This window comes from Stegodyphus dumicola, chromosome X2 (genome assembly GCF_044657685.1).
Source record: "Stegodyphus dumicola isolate Sdum_Otavi_A_Nest chromosome X2, ASM4465768v1".
Classification (NCBI taxonomy): Eukaryota; Metazoa; Arthropoda; class Arachnida; order Araneae; family Eresidae; genus Stegodyphus; species Stegodyphus dumicola.
In genome coordinates, this window is record NC_140781.1 from 82,377,076 (window position 1) to 82,402,279 (window position 25,204).

At 31.1% G+C, this 25,204-nt stretch overlaps 1 long non-coding RNA gene across 2 annotated transcripts; it reads right to left on the minus strand.

Annotated features, from left to right (window-relative positions):
- Positions 1–212: 212 nt before the first annotated feature.
- LOC146992787 (uncharacterized) lies at positions 213–22,508 on the minus strand. 2 transcript variants are annotated; one of them, XR_015038909.1, is made up of 5 exons: positions 22,406–22,508; positions 18,920–19,022; positions 11,801–11,903; positions 7,332–7,434; positions 213–315 (listed from the first exon to the last, which is right to left on the minus strand). It is a non-coding gene; the product is annotated as an uncharacterized LOC146992787 (long non-coding RNA). The 2 variants fall into 2 exon arrangements; XR_015038910.1 differs by lacking the exon at positions 22,406–22,508 and adding an exon at positions 22,220–22,383.
- Between the last annotated feature and the right edge of the window lie 2,696 nt (positions 22,509–25,204).

Sequence of the window (25,204 nt, forward strand, 5' to 3'; positions counted from 1 at the left end):
AAACACCAATTCAGACAATTCAAAATGGAATTCAAAACCTACGAAATTAACGCATAAATGCTACCCTAAACATTAAAACATAATTTGATGCGTTCATGTAAAATAAATAACTAGTAAAGCTCCAATATAAAGCAACATGTGAAAAGAGACGTACAAATTATAACATTCAAGCATTTCTAGTGGAAATAAAGTTGATATAAAACAAGAATTACCAGCCACAGATGTCCTTTTGCTCTGCATTATTTCTCCGTTCTTCTTGTGTCACGATTTCATGTTCTGCATTCCAAGAGTGCACAAGAATGATGACAAATTACACTAGAAGAGGCCAAAAAGGGAAAAAAGGAGTCATTAGATTTTAACTACTTTGATATTAAAGAATAATTATACACAAAGAGAAATATCTAAAATTGTTTCTTAATACATAAAAGTTCAAAAGTAGCCTTTTTTGTTTTAAACTCGAGCTATGTGCTACATTGTTACTAAAATCATGACTGCAGTCGATAGAAAAGCAAATGATTTTCCTAATACGACAGAAGTACAGTAAGCGAAAGGGGTTTTTAATGTATGGGTACAACATGAATAACGAAAGAAAAAAAATTTAGACGGTTATTACGGATACACAGAATAAAAGGGATAATGATCTTCGAGAAGAGTAAATAATTTCAGCTCTGGTAATCTGGAGAAGAATAGTTAATTTCAGCGATGGTAGAAAGATGGCACCGAAAGACAATAAGTAGGTAATTTTAAATGACAAATAAACAAAATTAACTTTACTGTTAGCTTTGAAGCAGGTGTTATATATTAAACTATCTTAATTCACACACAGAATTAGTGACATAACAGATCAAAATAGAGTAAGGATCAAACTCGCAATATATTAATATTAAAAAAGCTATACATATATACTTTTAAAGATTTTATTTTAAAAAAAGGGCACAAAAACACCACTCTAAGAACAGTCTTCGAAGAACATCTTGGAAACAAAAGTCATATACCATAAAAGAAATACTTCATTCCGAATTTTAACGTAAGAACCGTTTCTAATTTTGAGTTCTTTACTTAGGTACTCTCATCCAAGAGAGAGGACAGCTTAGTCCAATGTACAAGAAATTATAATGAAATATTACCAGGTCACTTGAATGAAATTATAGCAATATTTCACTCAGGGAAAGAACACATTGTCTAACAGCCCGGGTTCGAGCCCAGCTTTAATACAGGTAACCAAAACACATCAAATGCCATTGAAAGACACAGCATTTAGAGATGTAGCAAAAAATTTAAATGCAATTTCGTGGAAGAGCTATTGCAATTACCTACAAACTAAAATTATGACCAAAAATTCAAGAAAACTAAGATACTCCTTTTTCTTTCGAAGGAATCAAAGTCATATACTAATGTAGGGATGCTCGACTTATTGTACTATAAAACCTAAACATAGGAATGAAATTTTGTCAGCTATGCGAGATGTCCAATACCGAGAAATTCCGTAAATTGTAGAAAAGAATCTGCGTCTCAAAAACAGACGAAAGGTAAAACATAATTCAAATGCTTTACTTTTAGCCTTGAAGCAGGTGTTCTATATTAAAGTGTGTTAATTCACATACAGAAATAGTAATATAAAAGCTCAAAATATTGTATGAACCAAACACGCATTATATAAACATTAAAAATTCTATATACATTTATTAGTGTTACGAGGGTTTATTCTGAAATATTATAAGGTCACTTTCAAAGAAATGATAGAAATTTTCACTCAGGGAAGGGATATTCTGTCTGGCTGCCAGGGTTCGAATCCCAGCTTCTGTTACAAAAGTTTCATAGAAGAATTTTAAAAATCCAGAAACGAAACTTATGAAGAAATTATTGAACATACCTGGTTCTATGATTTAGCCATTCTTACAGACATAATAGCTAAATCTTAAACTTGAGGGAGGGGGGGAGAACTAAAGTCTCTGAATTAAAGGGTATTATAAATTCATTTTAAATCAAAATTAATTTTGTGAAAATATTACACAAATATAAGGAATATACATTTTTACCATAATGTAATGCACGTTTCGCCACTTTGAAAATCTGGAGAACTAAAGCATGAAATATAAGAAAACTGAAACAATCATTTGGAAAATCTCATCGAACTTAAATTAGTTTCTAAATTAGATGTTTTGAGTGTATTTAAAATTAGGCCAACTACTTCATTCACTTCAAACCCATTACATAATACTAGTATTTAAGAAAAATGGTAAATGATTGCGAATATGTTAAATAACAATTCTATTGATCTAGAAATGGAAAAAACTGATTTTCATCCTAATTAAGATCAAGAATATCACAAAAAGCCATTTGAATAGTCCTAGATCAGAAAAATCATGAACTGTTAAACTTTTAAAAAGATAAATTTCTGATTCCGATCTGCTTAAAAATGTGAAAGAGGATTTTCAACAATGAACTTGTTAATATATATGTTTAGATACAGGATAACAAATCAACATCCCAACGACTGCATGGATTTAGCCATAACATGTACAAGAGGGACAAAAACCTCGCAGAAGAAATGCAGTGTTAAATTTCAGACTAAAATATGATTTCCCTGTATTTAACTTCCATCTTGCTGAATTTTTTGTAAATAATACAAGGAGTATACCTTTTCCTTAACATGTTATACCACACATTTTTATACTTTGTGTAACGCATTTATAACTAAAATATTAAAAGTGCACTAGGTAATTGTAGCTAGCCAAAATTTTATAAACTCAAAATTGACTCCCAGTAAGTTAAAGTTGCGCATAACTGCACTAAGGTAAAGGAATGCAATTTTATTTCTTTGTCTGTATTTGGTTTCATTTTCATATAAAAAGAGTTAAAAATAGAGTTATCTAAGTAACAAAATTTAAACACACATTTTCAGTAAAGCCACAGATGTCCTTTTGCTCTGCATTATTTCTCCGTTCTTTTTCTGTCACGATCTCATGTTCTGCATTCCAAGAGTGCACAAAAGTGATGACAAATTACACTACAAGAGGCCAAAAAGGAATCATTAGATTTTAACTACTTTGATATTAAAGAATAATTATACACAAAGAGAAATATGTAATATTGTTTCTTAATACATAAAAGTTCAAAAGTAGCCTTTTTTGTTTTAAACTCCAGCAATGTGCTACATTGTTACTAAAATCATGACTGCAGTCGATAGAAAAGCAAATGATTTTCCTAATATGACAGAAGTACAGTAAGCGAAAGGGGTTTTTAATGTATGGGTACAACATGAATAACGAAAGAAAAAAAATTTAGACAGTTATTACAGATACACAGAATAAAAGGGATAATGATCTTCGAGAAGAGTAAATAATTTCAGCACTGGTAGAAAGATGGCACCAAAAGACAATAAGTCGGTAATTTTAAATCACAAATAAACAAAATAAACTTTACTGTTAGCTTTGAAGCAGGTGTTATATATTAAACTATCTTAATTCACACACAGAATTAGTGACATAACAGATCAAAATAGAGTAAGAATCAAACTCGCAATATATTAACATTAAAAAAGCTATACATATATACTTTTAAAGATTTTATTTTTAAAAAAAAGGGCACAAAAACACCACTCTAAAAACAGACTTCGAAGAACATCTTGGAAACAAAAGTCATATACCATAAAAGAAATATTTCATTCCGAATTTTAGCGTAAGAACCGTTTCTAATTTTGAGTTCTTTACTTAGGTACTCTCATCCAAGAGAGAGGACAGCTTAGTCCAATGTACAAGAAATAATAATGAAATATTACCAGGTCACTTTAATGAAATTATAGCAATATTTCACTCAGGGAAAGAACACATTGTCTAACTGCCCGGGTTTGAGCCCAGCTTTAATAGGTAACCAAAACACATCAAATGCCATTGAAAGATACAGCATTTTGAGATGTAGCAAAAAATTTAAATGCAATTTCGTGGAAGAGCTATTGCAGTTACCTACAAACTAAAATTATGACCAAAAATTCAAGAAAACTAAGATACTCCTTTTTCTTTCGAAGGAATCAAAGTCATATACTAATGTAGGGATGCTCGACTTATTGTACTATAAAACCTAAACATAGGAATGAAATTTTGTCAGCTATGCGAGATGTCCAATACCGAGAAATTCCGTAAATTGTAGAATAGAATCTGCGTCTGAAAACAGACGAAAGGTAAAACATAATTCAAATGCTTTACTTTTAGCCTTGAAGCAGGTGTTGTATATAAAACTGTGTTAATTCACATACAGAATTAGTAATATAAAAGCTCAAAATATTGTATGAACCAAATACGCATTATATAAACATTAAAAATTCTATATACATTTATTAGTGTTACGAGGGTTTATTCTGAAATATTATAAGGTCACTTTCAAAGAAATGATAGAAATTTTCACTCACGGAAGGGACATTCTGTCTGGCTGCCAGGGTTCCATCCCAGCTTCGGTTACAAAAGTTTCATAGAAGAATTTTAAAAATCCAGAAACGAAACTTATGAAGAAATTATTGAACATACCTGGTTCTATTATTTAGCCATTCTTACAGACATAATAACTAAATCTTAAACTTGAGGGAGGGGGGGAGAACTAAAGTCTTTGAATTAAAGGGTATTATAAATTCATTTTAAATCAAAATTAATTTTGTGAAAATATTACACAAATATAAGGAATATACATTTTTACCATAATGTAATGCACGTTTCGCCACTTTGAAAATCTGGAGAACTAAAGCATGAAATATAAGAAAACTGAAACAATCATTTGGAAAATCTCATCGAACTTAAATTAGTTTCTAAATTACATGTTTTGAGTGTATTTAAAATTAGGCCAACTACTTCATTCACTTCAAACCCATTACATAATACTAGTATTTAAGAAAAATGGTAAATGATTGCGAATATGTTAAATAACAATTCTATTGATCTAGAAATGGAAAAAACTGATTTTCATCCTAATTAAGATCAAGAATATCACAAAAAGCCATTTGAATAGTCCTAGATCAGAAAAATCATGAACTGTTAAACTTTTAAAAAGATAAATTCCTGCTTTCGATCCACTTAAAAATGTGAAAGAGGATTTTCAACAATGAACTTGTTAAAATCAATGTTTAGATAGAAGATAACAAATCAACATCACAACGACTGCAAGGATTTAGCCATAACATCGCATGTACCAGAGGGGAAAAAACTCGCAGAAGAAATGCAGTGTTAAATTTCAGATTAAAATATGATTTCCCTGTATTTAACTTCCACCTTGCTGAATTTTTTGTAAATAATACAAGGTGTATACCTTTTCCTTAACATATTATACCACACATTTTTATACTTTGTGTAACGCATTTATAACAGAAATATTAAAAGTGCACTAGGTAATTGTAGCTAGCCAAAATTTTATAAACTCAAAATTGACTCCCAGTAAGTTAAAGTTGCGCATAACTGCACTAAGGTAAGGAATGCAATTTTATTTCTTTGTCTGTATTTGGTTTCATTTTCATATAAAAAGAGTTAAAAATAGGGTTATCTAAGTAACAAAATTTAAACACACATTTTCAGTAAAAATTGCAGAATAACAGATTTTGTCTTCCTGAAGACGCAACACCTCGCTATTCCAGCTATGATACAGACTGCATACTGTCAGAGAGAAATTCCTTTCTTAAACAGGGAATCCATAGACTTTAATGTGTTTTGACACAAGTACTGTTTATAACTAATCCAAGGTCCAGGAATAAAATACTTTAGAGTAAATCCACCTAAATTTTTATGATTTCCAATCATCTGTATAGACTGTTTATTTATCAGGACTAAACTCTCAATCTGCATTCTACATACCTCATATGATTCTTCAAGTCACGTTTCGTAGCCTATAATTTTTAATACAGCAGGTACTTTCTGAGCGCAGACTTCTAAAGCATGATTTCGTGTATAGCAGTACCTTAAAGGATTCCATTTAATTTGTCCACTGCTAGTATTTCATTCATACGTGGTTCAACATTCAGCCATCAACACCGAAAAGAATTTATCTGCTACTTTAAACAATTTACATCGACTGAAAATGAAGCCCAAATAAAAATCTTACAAACCTCAAAAGCAAAGGATGCCGAAGAATTTTCACATACGGAAGATAGAGAAGTCAAACAATGAATCAGAAAATTACAAAAGAAGAATTGGGTTCTTATAAAACCCTTGATAATAAAAGCGCTCATTACGAAGAAGAGCTTTTAACTAAAGATAAGATGAAGGAATTGTTAAATAACAGAAAAGCAATGTCTGATCTTCTAGCGGAGATTGACCCAATTAAAGAAAAAATAGGACACTTTAAAAGTAATACTGGGAAACATGTGCTCTTTACAGCGAACGGCTACAGTTTGATCAGTCGTTATTATAAGCAAAAGACATCAGCTTTTTCAAAAAATAATTCTGTCATGTATTTGCCAAGAGAACGGAAAGAAGTCCAAAAGAAACTTTCAGAGTGCTTTTCAAAACAAAGTTGAAAGTTAATCTGCAGAATTTTACTTCGATAATAATAAAAAATCTGTGATCTGATTTCAAAATGAATTTTTATTTATCGAATCAATTTTGAATAGATCTTCGCAAATTGGTTCAAAAAACTTCACAATATGCCAAAATTGTTCAGATTAAGGAAAAAATATAATAAAGTATGCTTAAAACAACTAAGAAAAAGCCCATTTTGAGCATCCTTAACAGAAGATAATTTGGCTCCACTAACTTTCTTTACAAGTACACATTAAATTTTTATTTACATTTATTTTTTGTTCGACACTTAACTTTCAATGGTTTTAACAGAAATAGCACTTGAGAGAGACACCCTAAATTCAGAAAAAACTGAAACAAAATTGTTTTATACACAGGCAGTGCAATTAAATTGGCCTGTTGGGAAGAGAAAACCCCGTCGGACAGGGAAAATATTAGGCCACACAGAGAAGAAAATGTTTAGCCTCCTTCTCGTAATGCGAAAGGAGGCCACTTGGGAAAATGTTACACCACAGCAGTAATTTTGAAACCACTACGAAGCAACAGAACTCTAACAAATCTCAGACTTCTGATAATTATAATGTGATTAACAGTTCAACCGCACTTCGAATATTACAAAAGAAAACACCAATTCAGACAATTCAAAATGGAATTCAAAACCTACGAAATTAACGCATAAATGCTACCCTAAACATTAAAACATAATTTGATGCGTTCATGTAAAATAAATAACTAGTAAAGCTCCAATATAAAGCAACATGTGAAAAGAGACGTACAAATTATAACATTCAAGCATTTCTAGTGGAAATAAAGTTGATATAAAACAAGAATTACCAGCCACAGATGTCCTTTTGCTCTGCATTATTTCTCCGTTCTTCTTGTGTCACGATCTCATGTTCTGCATTCCAAGAGTGCACAAGAATGATGACAAATTACACTAGAAGAGGCCAAAAAGGGAAAAAAGGAGTCATTAGATTTTAACTACTTTGATATTAAAGAATAATTATACACAAAGAGAAATATCTAAAATTGTTTCTTAATACATAAAAGTTCAAAAGTAGCCTTTTTTGTTTTAAACTCGAGCTATGTGCTACATTGTTACTAAAATCATGACTGCAGTCGATAGAAAAGCAAATGATTTTCCTAATACGACAGAAGTACAGTAAGCGAAAGGGGTTTTTAATGTATGGGTACAACATGAATAACGAAAGAAAAAAAATTTAGACGGTTATTACGGATACACAGAATAAAAGGGATAATGATCTTCGAGAAGAGTAAATAATTTCAGCTCTGGTAATCTGGAGAAGAATAGTTAATTTCAGCAATGGTAGAAAGATGGCACCGAAAGACAATAAGTAGGTAATTTTAAATGACAAATAAACAAAATTAACTTTACTGTTAGCTTTGAAGCAGGTGTTATATATTAAACTATCTTAATTCACACACAGAATTAGTGACATAACAGATCAAAATAGAGTAAGGATCAAACTCGCAATATATTAATATTAAAAAAGCTATACATATATACTTTTAAAGATTTTATTTTAAAAAAAGGGCACAAAAACACCACTCTAAGAACAGACTTCGAAGAACATCTTGGAAACAAAAGTCATATACCATAAAAGAAATACTTCATTCCGAATTTTAACGTAAGAACCGTTTCTAATTTTGAGTTCTTTACTTAGGTACTCTCATCCAAGAGAGAGGACAGCTTAGTCCAATGTACAAGAAATTATAATGAAATATTACCAGGTCACTTGAATGAAATTATAGCAATATTTCACTCAGGGAAAGAACACATTGTCTAACAGCCCGGGTTCGAGCCCAGCTTTAATACAGGTAACCAAAACACATCAAATGCCATTGAAAGACACAGCATTTAGAGATGTAGCAAAAAATTTAAATGCAATTTCGTGGAAGAGCTATTGCAATTACCTACAAACTAAAATTATGACCAAAAATTCAAGAAAACTAAGATACTCCTTTTTCTTTCGAAGGAATCAAAGTCATATACTAATGTAGGGATGCTCGACTTATTGTACTATAAAACCTAAACATAGGAATGAAATTTTGTCAGCTATGCGAGATGTCCAATACCGAGAAATTCCGTAAATTGTAGAAAAGAATCTGCGTCTCAAAAACAGACGAAAGGTAAAACATAATTCAAATGCTTTACTTTTAGCCTTGAAGCAGGTGTTCTATATTAAAGTGTGTTAATTCACATACAGAAATAGTAATATAAAAGCTCAAAATATTGTATGAACCAAACACGCATTATATAAACATTAAAAATTCTATATACATTTATTAGTGTTACGAGGGTTTATTCTGAAATATTATAAGGTCACTTTCAAAGAAATGATAGAAATTTTCACTCAGGGAAGGGATATTCTGTCTGGCTGCCAGGGTTCGAATCCCAGCTTCTGTTACAAAAGTTTCATAGAAGAATTTTAAAAATCCAGAAACGAAACTTATGAAGAATTTATTGAACATACCTGGTTCTATGATTTAGCCATTCTTACAGACATAATAGCTAAATCTTAAACTTGAGGGAGGGGGGGAGAACTAAAGTCTCTGAATTAAAGGGTATTATAAATTCATTTTAAATCAAAATTAATTTTGTGAAAATATTACACAAATATAAGGAATATACATTTTTACCATAATGTAATGCACGTTTCGCCACTTTGAAAATCTGGAGAACTAAAGCATGAAATATAAGAAAACTGAAACAATCATTTGGAAAATCTCATCGAACTTAAATTAGTTTCTAAATTAGATGTTTTGAGTGTATTTAAAATTAGGCCAACTACTTCATTCACTTCAAACCCATTACATAATACTAGTATTTAAGAAAAATGGTAAATGATTGCGAATATGTTAAATAACAATTCTATTGATCTAGAAATGGAAAAAACTGATTTTCATCCTAATTAAGATCAAGAATATCACAAAAAGCCATTTGAATAGTCCTAGATCAGAAAAATCATGAACTGTTAAACTTTTAAAAAGATAAATTCCTGCTTTCGATCCACTTAAAAATGTGAAAGAGGATTTTCAACAATGAACTTGTTAAAATCAATGTTTAGATAGAAGATAACAAATCAACATCACAACGACTGCAAGGATTTAGCCATAACATCGCATGTACCAGAGGGGAAAAAACTCGCAGAAGAAATGCAGTGTTAAATTTCAGATTAAAATATGATTTCCCTGTATTTAACTTCCACCTTGCTGAATTTTTTGTAAATAATACAAGGTGTATACCTTTTCCTTAACATATTATACCACACATTTTTATACTTTGTGTAACGCATTTATAACAGAAATATTAAAAGTGCACTAGGTAATTGTAGCTAGCCAAAATTTTATAAACTCAAAATTGACTCCCAGTAAGTTAAAGTTGCGCATAACTGCACTAAGGTAAGGAATGCAATTTTATTTCTTTGTCTGTATTTGGTTTCATTTTCATATAAAAAGAGTTAAAAATAGGGTTATCTAAGTAACAAAATTTAAACACACATTTTCAGTAAAAATTGCAGAATAACAGATTTTGTCTTCCTGAAGACGCAACACCTCGCTATTCCAGCTATGATACAGACTGCATACTGTCAGAGAGAAATTCCTTTCTTAAACAGGGAATCCATAGACTTTAATGTGTTTTGACACAAGTACTGTTTATAACTAATCCAAGGTCCAGGAATAAAATACTTTAGAGTAAATCCACCTAAATTTTTATGATTTCCAATCATCTGTATAGACTGTTTATTTATCAGGACTAAACTCTCAATCTGCATTCTACATACCTCATATGATTCTTCAAGTCACGTTTCGTAGCCTATAATTTTTAATACAGCAGGTACTTTCTGAGCGCAGACTTCTAAAGCATGATTTCGTGTATAGCAGTACCTTAAAGGATTCCATTTAATTTGTCCACTGCTAGTATTTCATTCATACGTGGTTCAACATTCAGCCATCAACACCGAAAAGAATTTATCTGCTACTTTAAACAATTTACATCGACTGAAAATGAAGCCCAAATAAAAATCTTACAAACCTCAAAAGCAAAGGATGCCGAAGAATTTTCACATACGGAAGATAGAGAAGTCAAACAATGAATCAGAAAATTACAAAAGAAGAATTGGGTTCTTATAAAACCCTTGATAATAAAAGCGCTCATTACGAAGAAGAGCTTTTAACTAAAGATAAGATGAAGGAATTGTTAAATAACAGAAAAGCAATGTCTGATCTTCTAGCGGAGATTGACCCAATTAAAGAAAAAATAGGACACTTTAAAAGTAATACTGGGAAACATGTGCTCTTTACAGCGAACGGCTACAGTTTGATCAGTCGTTATTATAAGCAAAAGACATCAGCTTTTTCAAAAAATAATTCTGTCATGTATTTGCCAAGAGAACGGAAAGAAGTCCAAAAGAAACTTTCAGAGTGCTTTTCAAAACAAAGTTGAAAGTTAATCTGCAGAATTTTACTTCGATAATAATAAAAAATCTGTGATCTGATTTCAAAATGAATTTTTATTTATCGAATCAATTTTGAATAGATCTTCGCAAATTGGTTCAAAAAACTTCACAATATGCCAAAATTGTTCAGATTAAGGAAAAAATATAATAAAGTATGCTTAAAACAACTAAGAAAAAGCCCATTTTGAGCATCCTTAACAGAAGATAATTTGGCTCCACTAACTTTCTTTACAAGTACACATTAAATTTTTATTTACATTTATTTTTTGTTCGACACTTAACTTTCAATGGTTTTAACAGAAATAGCACTTGAGAGAGACACCCTAAATTCAGAAAAAACTGAAACAAAATTGTTTTATACACAGGCAGTGCAATTAAATTGGCCTGTTGGGAAGAGAAAACCCCGTCGGACAGGGAAAATATTAGGCCACACAGAGAAGAAAATGTTTAGCCTCCTTCTCGTAATGCGAAAGGAGGCCACTTGGGAAAATGTTACACCACAGCAGTAATTTTGAAACCACTACGAAGCAACAGAACTCTAACAAATCTCAGACTTCTGATAATTATAATGTGATTAACAGTTCAACCGCACTTCGAATATTACAAAAGAAAACACCAATTCAGACAATTCAAAATGGAATTCAAAACCTACGAAATTAACGCATAAATGCTACCCTAAACATTAAAACATAATTTGATGCGTTCATGTAAAATAAATAACTAGTAAAGCTCCAATATAAAGCAACATGTGAAAAGAGACGTACAAATTATAACATTCAAGCATTTCTAGTGGAAATAAAGTTGATATAAAACAAGAATTACCAGCCACAGATGTCCTTTTGCTCTGCATTATTTCTCCGTTCTTCTTGTGTCACGATCTCATGTTCTGCATTCCAAGAGTGCACAAGAATGATGACAAATTACACTAGAAGAGGCCAAAAAGGGAAAAAAGGAGTCATTAGATTTTAACTACTTTGATATTAAAGAATAATTATACACAAAGAGAAATATCTAAAATTGTTTCTTAATACATAAAAGTTCAAAAGTAGCCTTTTTTGTTTTAAACTCGAGCTATGTGCTACATTGTTACTAAAATCATGACTGCAGTCGATAGAAAAGCAAATGATTTTCCTAATACGACAGAAGTACAGTAAGCGAAAGGGGTTTTTAATGTATGGGTACAACATGAATAACGAAAGAAAAAAAATTTAGACGGTTATTACGGATACACAGAATAAAAGGGATAATGATCTTCGAGAAGAGTAAATAATTTCAGCTCTGGTAATCTGGAGAAGAATAGTTAATTTCAGCAATGGTAGAAAGATGGCACCGAAAGACAATAAGTAGGTAATTTTAAATGACAAATAAACAAAATTAACTTTACTGTTAGCTTTGAAGCAGGTGTTATATATTAAACTATCTTAATTCACACACAGAATTAGTGACATAACAGATCAAAATAGAGTAAGGATCAAACTCGCAATATATTAATATTAAAAAAGCTATACATATATACTTTTAAAGATTTTATTTTAAAAAAAGGGCACAAAAACACCACTCTAAGAACAGACTTCGAAGAACATCTTGGAAACAAAAGTCATATACCATAAAAGAAATACTTCATTCCGAATTTTAACGTAAGAACCGTTTCTAATTTTGAGTTCTTTACTTAGGTACTCTCATCCAAGAGAGAGGACAGCTTAGTCCAATGTACAAGAAATTATAATGAAATATTACCAGGTCACTTGAATGAAATTATAGCAATATTTCACTCAGGGAAAGAACACATTGTCTAACAGCCCGGGTTCGAGCCCAGCTTTAATACAGGTAACCAAAACACATCAAATGCCATTGAAAGACACAGCATTTAGAGATGTAGCAAAAAATTTAAATGCAATTTCGTGGAAGAGCTATTGCAATTACCTACAAACTAAAATTATGACCAAAAATTCAAGAAAACTAAGATACTCCTTTTTCTTTCGAAGGAATCAAAGTCATATACTAATGTAGGGATGCTCGACTTATTGTACTATAAAACCTAAACATAGGAATGAAATTTTGTCAGCTATGCGAGATGTCCAATACCGAGAAATTCCGTAAATTGTAGAAAAGAATCTGCGTCTCAAAAACAGACGAAAGGTAAAACATAATTCAAATGCTTTACTTTTAGCCTTGAAGCAGGTGTTCTATATTAAAGTGTGTTAATTCACATACAGAAATAGTAATATAAAAGCTCAAAATATTGTATGAACCAAACACGCATTATATAAACATTAAAAATTCTATATACATTTATTAGTGTTACGAGGGTTTATTCTGAAATATTATAAGGTCACTTTCAAAGAAATGATAGAAATTTTCACTCAGGGAAGGGATATTCTGTCTGGCTGCCAGGGTTCGAATCCCAGCTTCTGTTACAAAAGTTTCATAGAAGAATTTTAAAAATCCAGAAACGAAACTTATGAAGAATTTATTGAACATACCTGGTTCTATGATTTAGCCATTCTTACAGACATAATAGCTAAATCTTAAACTTGAGGGAGGGGGGGAGAACTAAAGTCTCTGAATTAAAGGGTATTATAAATTCATTTTAAATCAAAATTAATTTTGTGAAAATATTACACAAATATAAGGAATATACATTTTTACCATAATGTAATGCACGTTTCGCCACTTTGAAAATCTGGAGAACTAAAGCATGAAATATAAGAAAACTGAAACAATCATTTGGAAAATCTCATCGAACTTAAATTAGTTTCTAAATTAGATGTTTTGAGTGTATTTAAAATTAGGCCAACTACTTCATTCACTTCAAACCCATTACATAATACTAGTATTTAAGAAAAATGGTAAATGATTGCGAATATGTTAAATAACAATTCTATTGATCTAGAAATGGAAAAAACTGATTTTCATCCTAATTAAGATCAAGAATATCACAAAAAGCCATTTGAATAGTCCTAGATCAGAAAAATCATGAACTGTTAAACTTTTAAAAAGATAAATTTCTGATTCCGATCTGCTTAAAAATGTGAAAGAGGATTTTCAACAATGAACTTGTTAATATATATGTTTAGATACAGGATAACAAATCAACATCCCAACGACTGCATGGATTTAGCCATAACATGTACAAGAGGGACAAAAACCTCGCAGAAGAAATGCAGTGTTAAATTTCAGACTAAAATATGATTTCCCTGTATTTAACTTCCATCTTGCTGAATTTTTTGTAAATAATACAAGGAGTATACCTTTTCCTTAACATGTTATACCACACATTTTTATACTTTGTGTAACGCATTTATAACTAAAATATTAAAAGTGCACTAGGTAATTGTAGCTAGCCAAAATTTTATAAACTCAAAATTGACTCCCAGTAAGTTAAAGTTGCGCATAACTGCACTAAGGTAAAGGAATGCAATTTTATTTCTTTGTCTGTATTTGGTTTCATTTTCATATAAAAAGAGTTAAAAATAGAGTTATCTAAGTAACAAAATTTAAACACACATTTTCAGTAAAGCCACAGATGTCCTTTTGCTCTGCATTATTTCTCCGTTCTTTTTCTGTCACGATCTCATGTTCTGCATTCCAAGAGTGCACAAAAGTGATGACAAATTACACTACAAGAGGCCAAAAAGGAATCATTAGATTTTAACTACTTTGATATTAAAGAATAATTATACACAAAGAGAAATATGTAATATTGTTTCTTAATACATAAAAGTTCAAAAGTAGCCTTTTTTGTTTTAAACTCCAGCAATGTGCTACATTGTTACTAAAATCATGACTGCAGTCGATAGAAAAGCAAATGATTTTCCTAATATGACAGAAGTACAGTAAGCGAAAGGGGTTTTTAATGTATGGGTACAACATGAATAACGAAAGAAAAAAAATTTAGACAGTTATTACAGATACACAGAATAAAAGGGATAATGATCTTCGAGAAGAGTAAATAATTTCAGCACTGGTAGAAAGATGGCACCAAAAGACAATAAGTCGGTAATTTTAAATCACAAATAAACAAAATAAACTTTACTGTTAGCTTTGAAGCAGGTGTTATATATTAAACTATCTTAATTCACACACAGAATTAGTGACATAACAGATCAAAATAGAGTAAGAATCAAACTCGCAATATATTAACATTAAAAAAGCTATACATATATACTTTTAAAGATTTTATTTTTAAAAAAAAGGGCACAAAAACACCACTCTAAAAACAGACTTCGAAGAACATCTTGGAAACAAAAGTCATATACCATAAAAGAAATATTTCATTCCGAATTTTAGCGTAAGAACCGTTTCTAATTTTGAGTTCTTTACTTAGGTACTCTCATCCAAGAGAGAGGACAGCTTAGTCCAATGTACAAGAAATAATAATGAAATATTACCAGGTCACTTTAATGAAATTATAGCAATATTTCACTCAGGGAAAGAACACATTGTCTAACTGCCCGGGTTTGAGCCCAGCTTTAATAGGTAACCAAAACACATCAAATGCCATTGAAAGATACAGCATTTTGAGATGTAGCAAAAAATTTAAATGCAATTTCGTGGAAGAGCTATTGCAGTTACCTACAAACTAAAATTATGACCAAAAATTCAAGAAAACTAAGATACTCCTTTTTCTTTCGAAGGAATCAAAGTCATATACTAATGTAGGGATGCTCGACTTATTGTACTATAAAACCTAAACATAGGAATGAAATTTTGTCAGCTATGCGAGATGTCCAATACCGAGAAATTCCGTAAATTGTAGAATAGAATCTGCGTCTGAAAACAGACGAAAGGTAAAACATAATTCAAATGCTTTACTTTTAGCCTTGAAGCAGGTGTTGTATATAAAACTGTGTTAATTCACATACAGAATTAGTAATATAAAAGCTCAAAATATTGTATGAACCAAATACGCATTATATAAACATTAAAAATTCTATATACATTTATTAGTGTTACGAGGGTTTATTCTGAAATATTATAAGGTCACTTTCAAAGAAATGATAGAAATTTTCACTCACGGAAGGGACATTCTGTCTGGCTGCCAGGGTTCCATCCCAGCTTCGGTTACAAAAGTTTCATAGAAGAATTTTAAAAATCCAGAAACGAAACTTATGAAGAAATTATTGAACATACCTGGTTCTATTATTTAGCCATTCTTACAGACATAATAACTAAATCTTAAACTTGAGGGAGGGGGGGAGAACTAAAGTCTTTGAATTAAAGGGTATTATAAATTCATTTTAAATCAAAATTAATTTTGTGAAAATATTACACAAATATAAGGAATATACATTTTTACCATAATGTAATGCACGTTTCGCCACTTTGAAAATCTGGAGAACTAAAGCATGAAATATAAGAAAACTGAAACAATCATTTGGAAAATCTCATCGAGCTTAAATTAGTTTCTAAATTAGATGTTTTGAGTGTATTTAAAATTAGGCCAACTACTTCATTCACTTCAAACCCATTACATAATACTAGTATTTAAGAAAAATGGTAAATGATTGCGAATATGTTAAATAACAATTCTATTGATCTAGAAATGGAAAAAACTGATTTTCATCCTAATTAAGATCAAGAATATCACAAAAAGCCATTTGAATAGTCCTAGATCAGAAAAATCATGAACTGTTAAACTTTTAAAAAGATAAATTCCTGCTTTCGATCCACTTAAAAATGTGAAAGAGGATTTTCAACAATGAACTTGTTAAAATCAATGTTTAGATAGAAGATAACAAATCAACATCACAACGACTGCAAGGATTTAGCCATAACATCGCATGTACCAGAGGGGAAAAAACTCGCAGAAGAAATGCAGTGTTAAATTTCAGATTAAAATATGATTTCCCTGTATTTAACTTCCACCTTGCTGAATTTTTTGTAAATAATACAAGGTGTATACCTTTTCCTTAACATATTATACCACACATTTTTATACTTTGTGTAACGCATTTATAACAGAAATATTAAAAGTGCACTAGGTAATTGTAGCTAGCCAAAATTTTATAAACTCAAAATTGACTCCCAGTAAGTTAAAGTTGCGCATAACTGCACTAAGGTAAGGAATGCAATTTTATTTCTTTGTCTGTATTTGGTTTCATTTTCATATAAAAAGAGTTAAAAATAGGGTTATCTAAGTAACAAAATTTAAACACACATTTTCAGTAAAAATTGCAGAATAACAGATTTTGTCTTCCTGAAGACGCAACACCTCGCTATTCCAGCTATGATACAGACTGCATACTGTCAGAGAGAAATTCCTTTCTTAAACAGGGAATCCATAGACTTTAATGTGTTTTGACACAAGTACTGTTTATAACTAATCCAAGGTCCAGGAATAAAATACTTTAGAGTAAATCCACCTAAATTTTTATGATTTCCAATCATCTGTATAGACTGTTTATTTATCAGGACTAAACTCTCAATCTGCATTCTACATACCTCATATGATTCTTCAAGTCACGTTTCGTAGCCTATAATTTTTAATACAGCAGGTACTTTCTGAGCGCAGACTTCTAAAGCATGATTTCGTGTATAGCAGTACCTTAAAGGATTCCATTTAATTTGTCCACTGCTAGTATTTCATTCATACGTGGTTCAACATTCAGCCATCAACACCGAAAAGAATTTATCTGCTACTTTAAACAATTTACATCGACTGAAAATGAAGCCCAAATAAAAATCTTACAAACCTCAAAAGCAAAGGATGCCGAAGAATTTTCACATACGGAAGATAGAGAAGTCAAACAATGAATCAGAAAATTACAAAAGAAGAATTGGGTTCTTATAAAACCCTTGATAATAAAAGCGCTCATTACGAAGAAGAGCTTTTAACTAAAGATAAGATGAAGGAATTGTTAAATAACAGAAAAGCAATGTCTGATCTTCTAGCGGAGATTGACCCAATTAAAGAAAAAATAGGACACTTTAAAAGTAATACTGGGAAACATGTGCTCTTTACAGCGAACGGCTACAGTTTGATCAGTCGTTATTATAAGCAAAAGACATCAGCTTTTTCAAAAAATAATTCTGTCATGTATTTGCCAAGAGAACGGAAAGAAGTCCAAAAGAAACTTTCAGAGTGCTTTTCAAAACAAAGTTGAAAGTTAATCTGCAGAATTTTACTTCGATAATAATAAAAAATCTGTGATCTGATTTCAAAATGAATTTTTATTTATCGAATCAATTTTGAATAGATCTTCGCAAATTGGTTCAAAAAACTTCACAATATGCCAAAATTGTTCAGATTAAGGAAAAAATATAATAAAGTATGCTTAAAACAACTAAGAAAAAGCCCATTTTGAGCATCCTTAACAGAAGATAATTTGGCTCCACTAACTTTCTTTACAAGTACACATTAAATTTTTATTTACATTTATTTTTTGTTCGACACTTAACTTTCAATGGTTTTAACAGAAATAGCACTTGAGAGAGACACCCTAAATTCAGAAAAAACTGAAACAAAATTGTTTTATACACAGGCAGTGCAATTAAATTGGCCTGTTGGGAAGAGAAAACCCCGTCGGACAGGGAAAATATTAGGCCACACAGAGAAGAAAATGTTTAGCCTCCTTCTCGTAATGCGAAAGGAGGCCACTTGGGAAAATGTTACACCACAGCAGTAATTTTGAAACCACTACGAAGCAACAGAACTCTAACAAATCTCAGACTTCTGATAATTATAATGTGATTAACAGTTCAACCGCACTTCGAATATTACAAAAGAAAACACCAATTCAGACAATTCAAAATGGAATTCAAAACCTACGAAATTAACGCATAAATGCTACCCTAAACATTAAAACATAATTTGATGCGTTCATGTAAAATAAATAACTAGTAAAGCTCCAATATAAAGCAACATGTGAAAAGAGACGTACAAATTATAACATTCAAGCATTTCTAGTGGAAATAAAGTTGATATAAAACAAGAATTACCAGCCACAGATGTCCTTTTGCTCTGCATTATTTCTCCGTTCTTCTTGTGTCACGATCTCATGTTCTGCATTCCAAGAGTGCACAAGAATGATGACAAATTACACTAGAAGAGGCCAAAAAGGGAAAAAAGGAGTCATTAGATTTTAACTACTTTGATATTAAAGAATAATTATACACAAAGAGAAATATCTAAAATTGTTTCTTAATACATAAAAGTTCAAAAGTAGCCTTTTTTGTTTTAAACTCGAGCTATGTGCTACATTGTTACTAAAATCATGACTGCAGTCGATAGAAAAGCAAATGATTTTCCTAATACGACAGAAGTACAGTAAGCGAAAGGGGTTTTTAATGTATGGGTACAACATGAATAACGAAAGAAAAAAAATTTAGACAGTTATTACGGATACACAGAATAAAAGGGATAATGATCTTCGAGAAGAGTAAATAATTTCAGCTCTGGTAATCTGGAGAAGAATAGTTAATTTCAGCGATGGTAGAAAGATGGCACCGAAAGACAATAAGTAGGTAATTTTAAATGACAAATAAACAAAATTAACTTTACTGTTAGCTTTGAAGCAGGTGTTATATATTAAACTATCTTAATTCACACACAGAATTAGTGACATAACAGATCAAAATAGAGTAAGGATCAAACTCGCAATATATTAATATTAAAAAAGCTATACATATATACTTTTAAAGATTTTATTTTAAAAAAAGGGCACAAAAACACCACTCTAAGAACAGACTTCGAAGAACATCTTGGAAACAAAAGTCATATACCATAAAAGAAATACTTCATTCCGAATTTCAATATAAGAACCGTTTCTAATTTTGAGTTCTTTACTTAGGTACTCTCATCCAAGAGAGAGGACAGCTTAGTCCAATGTACAAGAAATTATAATGAAATATTACCAGGTCACTTGAATGAAATTATAGCAATATTTCACTCAGGGAAAGAACACATTGTCTAACAGCCCGGGTTCGAGCCCAGCTTTAATACAGGTAACCAAAACACATCAAATGCCATTGAAAGACACAGCATTTAGAGATGTAGCAAAAAATTTAAATGCAATTTCGTGGAAGAGCTATTGCAATTACCTACAAACTAAAATTATGACCAAAAATTCAAGAAAACTAAGATACTCCTTTTTCTTTCGAAGGAATCAAAGTCATATACTAATGTAGGGATGCTCGACTTATTGTACTATAAAACCTAAACATAGGAATGAAATTTTGTCAGCTATGCGAGATGTCCAATACCGAGAAATTCCGTAAATTGTAGAAAAGAATCTGCGTCTCAAAAACAGACGAAAGGTAAAACATAATTCAAATGCTTTACTTTTAGCCTTGAAGCAGGTGTTCTATATTAAAGTGTGTTAATTCACATACAGAAATAGTAATATAAAAGCTCAAAATATTGTATGAACCAAACACGCATTATATAAACATTAAAAATTCTATATACATTTATTAGTGTTACGAGGGTTTATTCTGAAATATTATAAGGTCACTTTCAAAGAAATGATAGAAATTTTCACTCAGGGAAGGGATATTCTGTCTGGCTGCCAGGGTTCGAATCCCAGCTTCTGTTACAAAAGTTTCATAGAAGAATTTTAAAAATCCAGAAACGAAACTTATGAAGAAATTATTGAACATACCTGGTTCTATGATTTAGCCATTCTTACAGACATAATAGCTAAATCTTAAACTTGAGGGAGGGGGGGGAGAACTAAAGTCTTTGAATTAAAGGGTATTATAAATTCATTTTAAATCAAAATTAATTTTGTGAAAATATTACACAAATATAAGGAATATACATTTTTACCATAATGTAATGCACGTTTCGCCACTTTGAAAATCTGGAGAACTAAAGCATGAAATATAAGAAAACTGAAACAATCATTTGGAAAATCTCATCGAACTTAAATTAGTTTCTAAATTAGATGTTTTGAGTGTATTTAAAATTAGGCCAACTACTTCATTCACTTCAAACCCATTACATAATACTAGTATTTAAGAAAAATGGTAAATGATTGCGAATATGTTAAATAACAATTCTATTGATCTAGAAATGGAAAAAACTGATTTTCATCCTAATTAAGATCAAGAATATCACAAAAAGCCATTTGAATAGTCCTAGATCAGAAAAATCATGAACTGTTAAACTTTTAAAAAGATAAATTTCTGATTCCGATCTGCTTAAAAATGTGAAAGAGGATTTTCAACAATGAACTTGTTAATATATATGTTTAGATACAGGATAACAAATCAACATCCCAACGACTGCATGGATTTAGCCATAATATGTACCAGAGGGACAAAAACCTCGCAGAAGAAATGCAGTGTTAAATTTCAGATTAAAATATGATTTCCCTGTATTTAACTTCCATTTGCTGAATTTTTTGTAAATAATACAAGGAGTATACCTTTTCCTTAACATGTTATACCACACATTTTTATACTTTGTGTAACGCATTTATAACTAAAATATTAAAAGTGCACTAGGTAATTGTAGCTAGCCAAAATTTTATAAACTCAAAATTGACTCCCAGTAAGTTAAAGTTGCGCATAACTGCACTAAGGTAAAGGAATGCAATTTTATTTCTTTGTCTGTATTTGGTTTCATTTTCATATAAAAAGAGTTAAAAATAGAGTTATCTAAGTAACAAAATTTAAACACACATTTTCAGTAAAGCCACAGATGTCCTTTTGCTCTGCATTATTTCTCCGTTCTTTTTCTGTCACGATCTCATGTTCTGCATTCCAAGAGTGCACAAAAGTGATGACAAATTACACTACAAGAGGCCAAAAAGGAATCATTAGATTTTAACTACTTTGATATTAAAGAATAATTATACACAAAGAGAAATATGTAATATTGTTTCTTAATACATAAAAGTTCAAAAGTAGCCTTTTTTGTTTTAAACTCCAGCAATGTGCTACATTGTTACTAAAATCATGACTGCAGTCGATAGAAAAGCAAATGATTTTCCTAATATGACAGAAGTACAGTAAGCGAAAGGGGTTTTTAATGTATGGGTACAACATGAATAACGAAAGAAAAAAAATTTAGACAGTTATTACAGATACACAGAATAAAAGGGATAATGATCTTCGAGAAGAGTAAATAATTTCAGCACTGGTAGAAAGATGGCACCAAAAGACAATAAGTCGGTAATTTTAAATCACAAATAAACAAAATAAACTTTACTGTTAGCTTTGAAGCAGGTGTTATATATTAAACTACCTTAATTTACGCACACAATTAGTGACATCTTGGAAATTTAACTCATATACCTTAAAAGAAGTATTTCAATCAGAATTTTAACCTAAAAAACGTATCTAAAATTTTAAGTTTTTTATTAGGTACTCTCATCCATGAGAGGTGACAGCTTAGCCCAATGTACGAGGGTTTATCCTGAAATATTACGAGGTCACTTTCAATGAAATGATAGCAATATTTCACCGAGGAAAAGAACACACCTAGCTGACCGGATTCCACCCCGACTTAAATACAGCAAGACAAAACATATCAAATGCCGTTTTTCCAAGATGGAGTCGTCCGATTTTTCCCAAAATGGCGTCCCAGACAGACAGACAGACAAAGTAGACAGATGTCTTGTTTTGCACCCGCTACGTCTTTCTGCACGGATGGGCGAAAATTCAAGCATAGGTGTGACGGAAAGGTATATAGAAAGGGGGGCAATTTCGTATTTGAGGAGAGTAAAAAGGAACTTCGTACATTTTTTACGAGTTTAAAAGGCCAGAAAGAAAAGATGGGACAAAATAAAATTTAAAATAAATGGCCCAAAACTAACAGAGGGAAAAAAAAAATGGGCTTAAAGAAAGAAAAGGAAAAGAAGTAGAAAATATCCTAAAATACGATTGGGTCCATGAGTGTAGTTAAGGAGTTCATCTGCAAAAATTAGTTTCTTTAAGAAGCAAACTTTAGCTAAGTTTAATAAAAAAAAAAAAATAAATGAATGAATTCCTACATGGTAATGTGTATGCCCTTATCTTGAGACCTAACTAGAAAAGACATATATCATCACAGAGATGTACACTGCTCAAAAAAAAAATGGGACAGTCCTATATCTCCCGATCTACTGGGCCGATTGACAAAATTCAAATTGCGTTCTTCATGTCTCGAAAGCGCGACTTAGGATATATATTAGATTTATATATAGCACTATTCTAACATAGGTATTTTGACACAAAATCGGACTTTTTCTGAAATAAAATACCAATTTTTTTACATATTTCGATTCTACGACTCAACTTACGCCTAAATATGAAATTATGTAAAATTTGGAGCGAAATTTAGGAGAAATTCACAAATTTTTGATGGCACTTTTTTGTCAGTTTGCGCCAAGAATACTTTACTTGGCGAACTTCTTAATATATGGCAACCTAGTTTCCTTTTCCGTGATAGGAAAAAAAGTCACCATCGTTCCTTTTTTCCAAATAATATTCTTTATATTATATTTTTAATTATAACTTATTGTTTTAAGTAATTTTTTCTTTTTCGAATTTCATTTTAATTGTTTAAGTTGCACGTTTTTTTTTTTTTTTTTTTTTTTTTTTTCGAATAACTGTTTTAAAAATTTCTATTTACCTATTCGAACTGCGTAAATTAAGGTGCAGCGTTAATTTTTTTTCAAATAGTTTTCTTTATATATATTTTTCGTCATAGTTATTATTTTAGGTAATTTTTAAATTTTTATACTTTTATTTTAATTGTTTGTGTTGCATTGTCTCTTCAGATAATTGTTTTAAAATTTTCTATTTATTCCTTCGAACTGAACATTTTAAATATATTTATTCATATCAATTTTCCAGAATTTGATTTTATTTATTTGAACTGCGTTTCTTTCGGAAAAATACTTTGTAACCCAGACTACGATGCGTTTGAAAACTGCATACTTTATTAAAAGAGAAAATACAGTAAAGCACACTTTTACACTCCTTTCAATGTTCCGTTCAGAAAAAATATATATAAATAAGAGAGATGTATAACCGATATTTTAACTTAGGATGACTTGCATACACTGCTTTAAACAGTTTTATCATTGTGCCCATTGCTTTACACAATTTTATCCTACATTTGGTTTCTTAAAATGTTATTCATATTTTAGTCAAATATTTTATTTTTGAAATCGCAAGAATCCAATATCATAAGATTGAAAAGTTTTAAATTTAAAAAAACACGAATACTAAATTTTACGAAAAAATTTATTTTTCTTCTCTTTTTCTTTAAGCATTCTGAAAGTATATTGAAAAGTATCCAACTTTTCGAAACATTTTGGTATTTCTGACAATCATTTTAAATAAAGTTATCGCCTTCCATTTCATAAAGGCCCACAAACGGCCGAGCGGTAAAGTTGCTGAACACTGGTAGTTCACCGAGGTTACCGTTTACCGGGGTTCGAACCCCGGTAAACGGGCTGGTTGCATGGGCATTTTCGTGAATTTTCTCATGTGTACCGCGTATGACAGCTGGTTTCCCTTAGAAAGTTCTTCACGAAGTATTTCGTCTTTAGATCCTTTATCGGTCTTTAGAGGCTAAACATTTTGAAGGTATGAGATGAAAGGAAAGACTGGTTTCATCAAAAGGTTTTGGTTTATTTTATTATGACAAAGCACACTACGGCTATCTGCCTAAGGGGAGGGATGCCTTCCTGGAGGACTTTTTAAGGGAAACTGGCTCGCATACACGTTACACATGGGGAAAACCACGAAAACGTCCATGCAGCCAGCCCGTTCGCGGGATTCGAACCTCGGACCGAACTACCAGTGTTCAGGGACTTTACCGCTCGGCCGCTGTTTCATCAGGAAGGGGAAAAACATCTTTAAGTGACATCCACATACATCACTGAATAAACTCCTGAATCTTCAAATAATTCGACTGAGGAAATCATGGGATTCACCATTTATGATACGATATGATGTTCTATAACGTAATTTACACAACCATATAGTTTAAAACCAGTCACTCTTCACTTTAATCTGCAATGATATCGTTTTGTCTTTTCTGTTAACACAAGCTCAATTGATGGTATTTGCTGGTGTACACGTCCAAGTGTTTTCTCTTTGAACACCTAAATTCTTTGAAGTATCCTGAAAGTATATTCGAAAGCGTCCAACTTTTTGAACATCTTGGTACGTCTGACAGCCAAATTTCCCTGCAAATTTTTGCTTACTTTTCTTTCTCCCTAATTTTCTTCTTTCCTTCTACAGTTATTTACAGTGCTCACACAAGAAAAAAATCCCATACATTTTGCA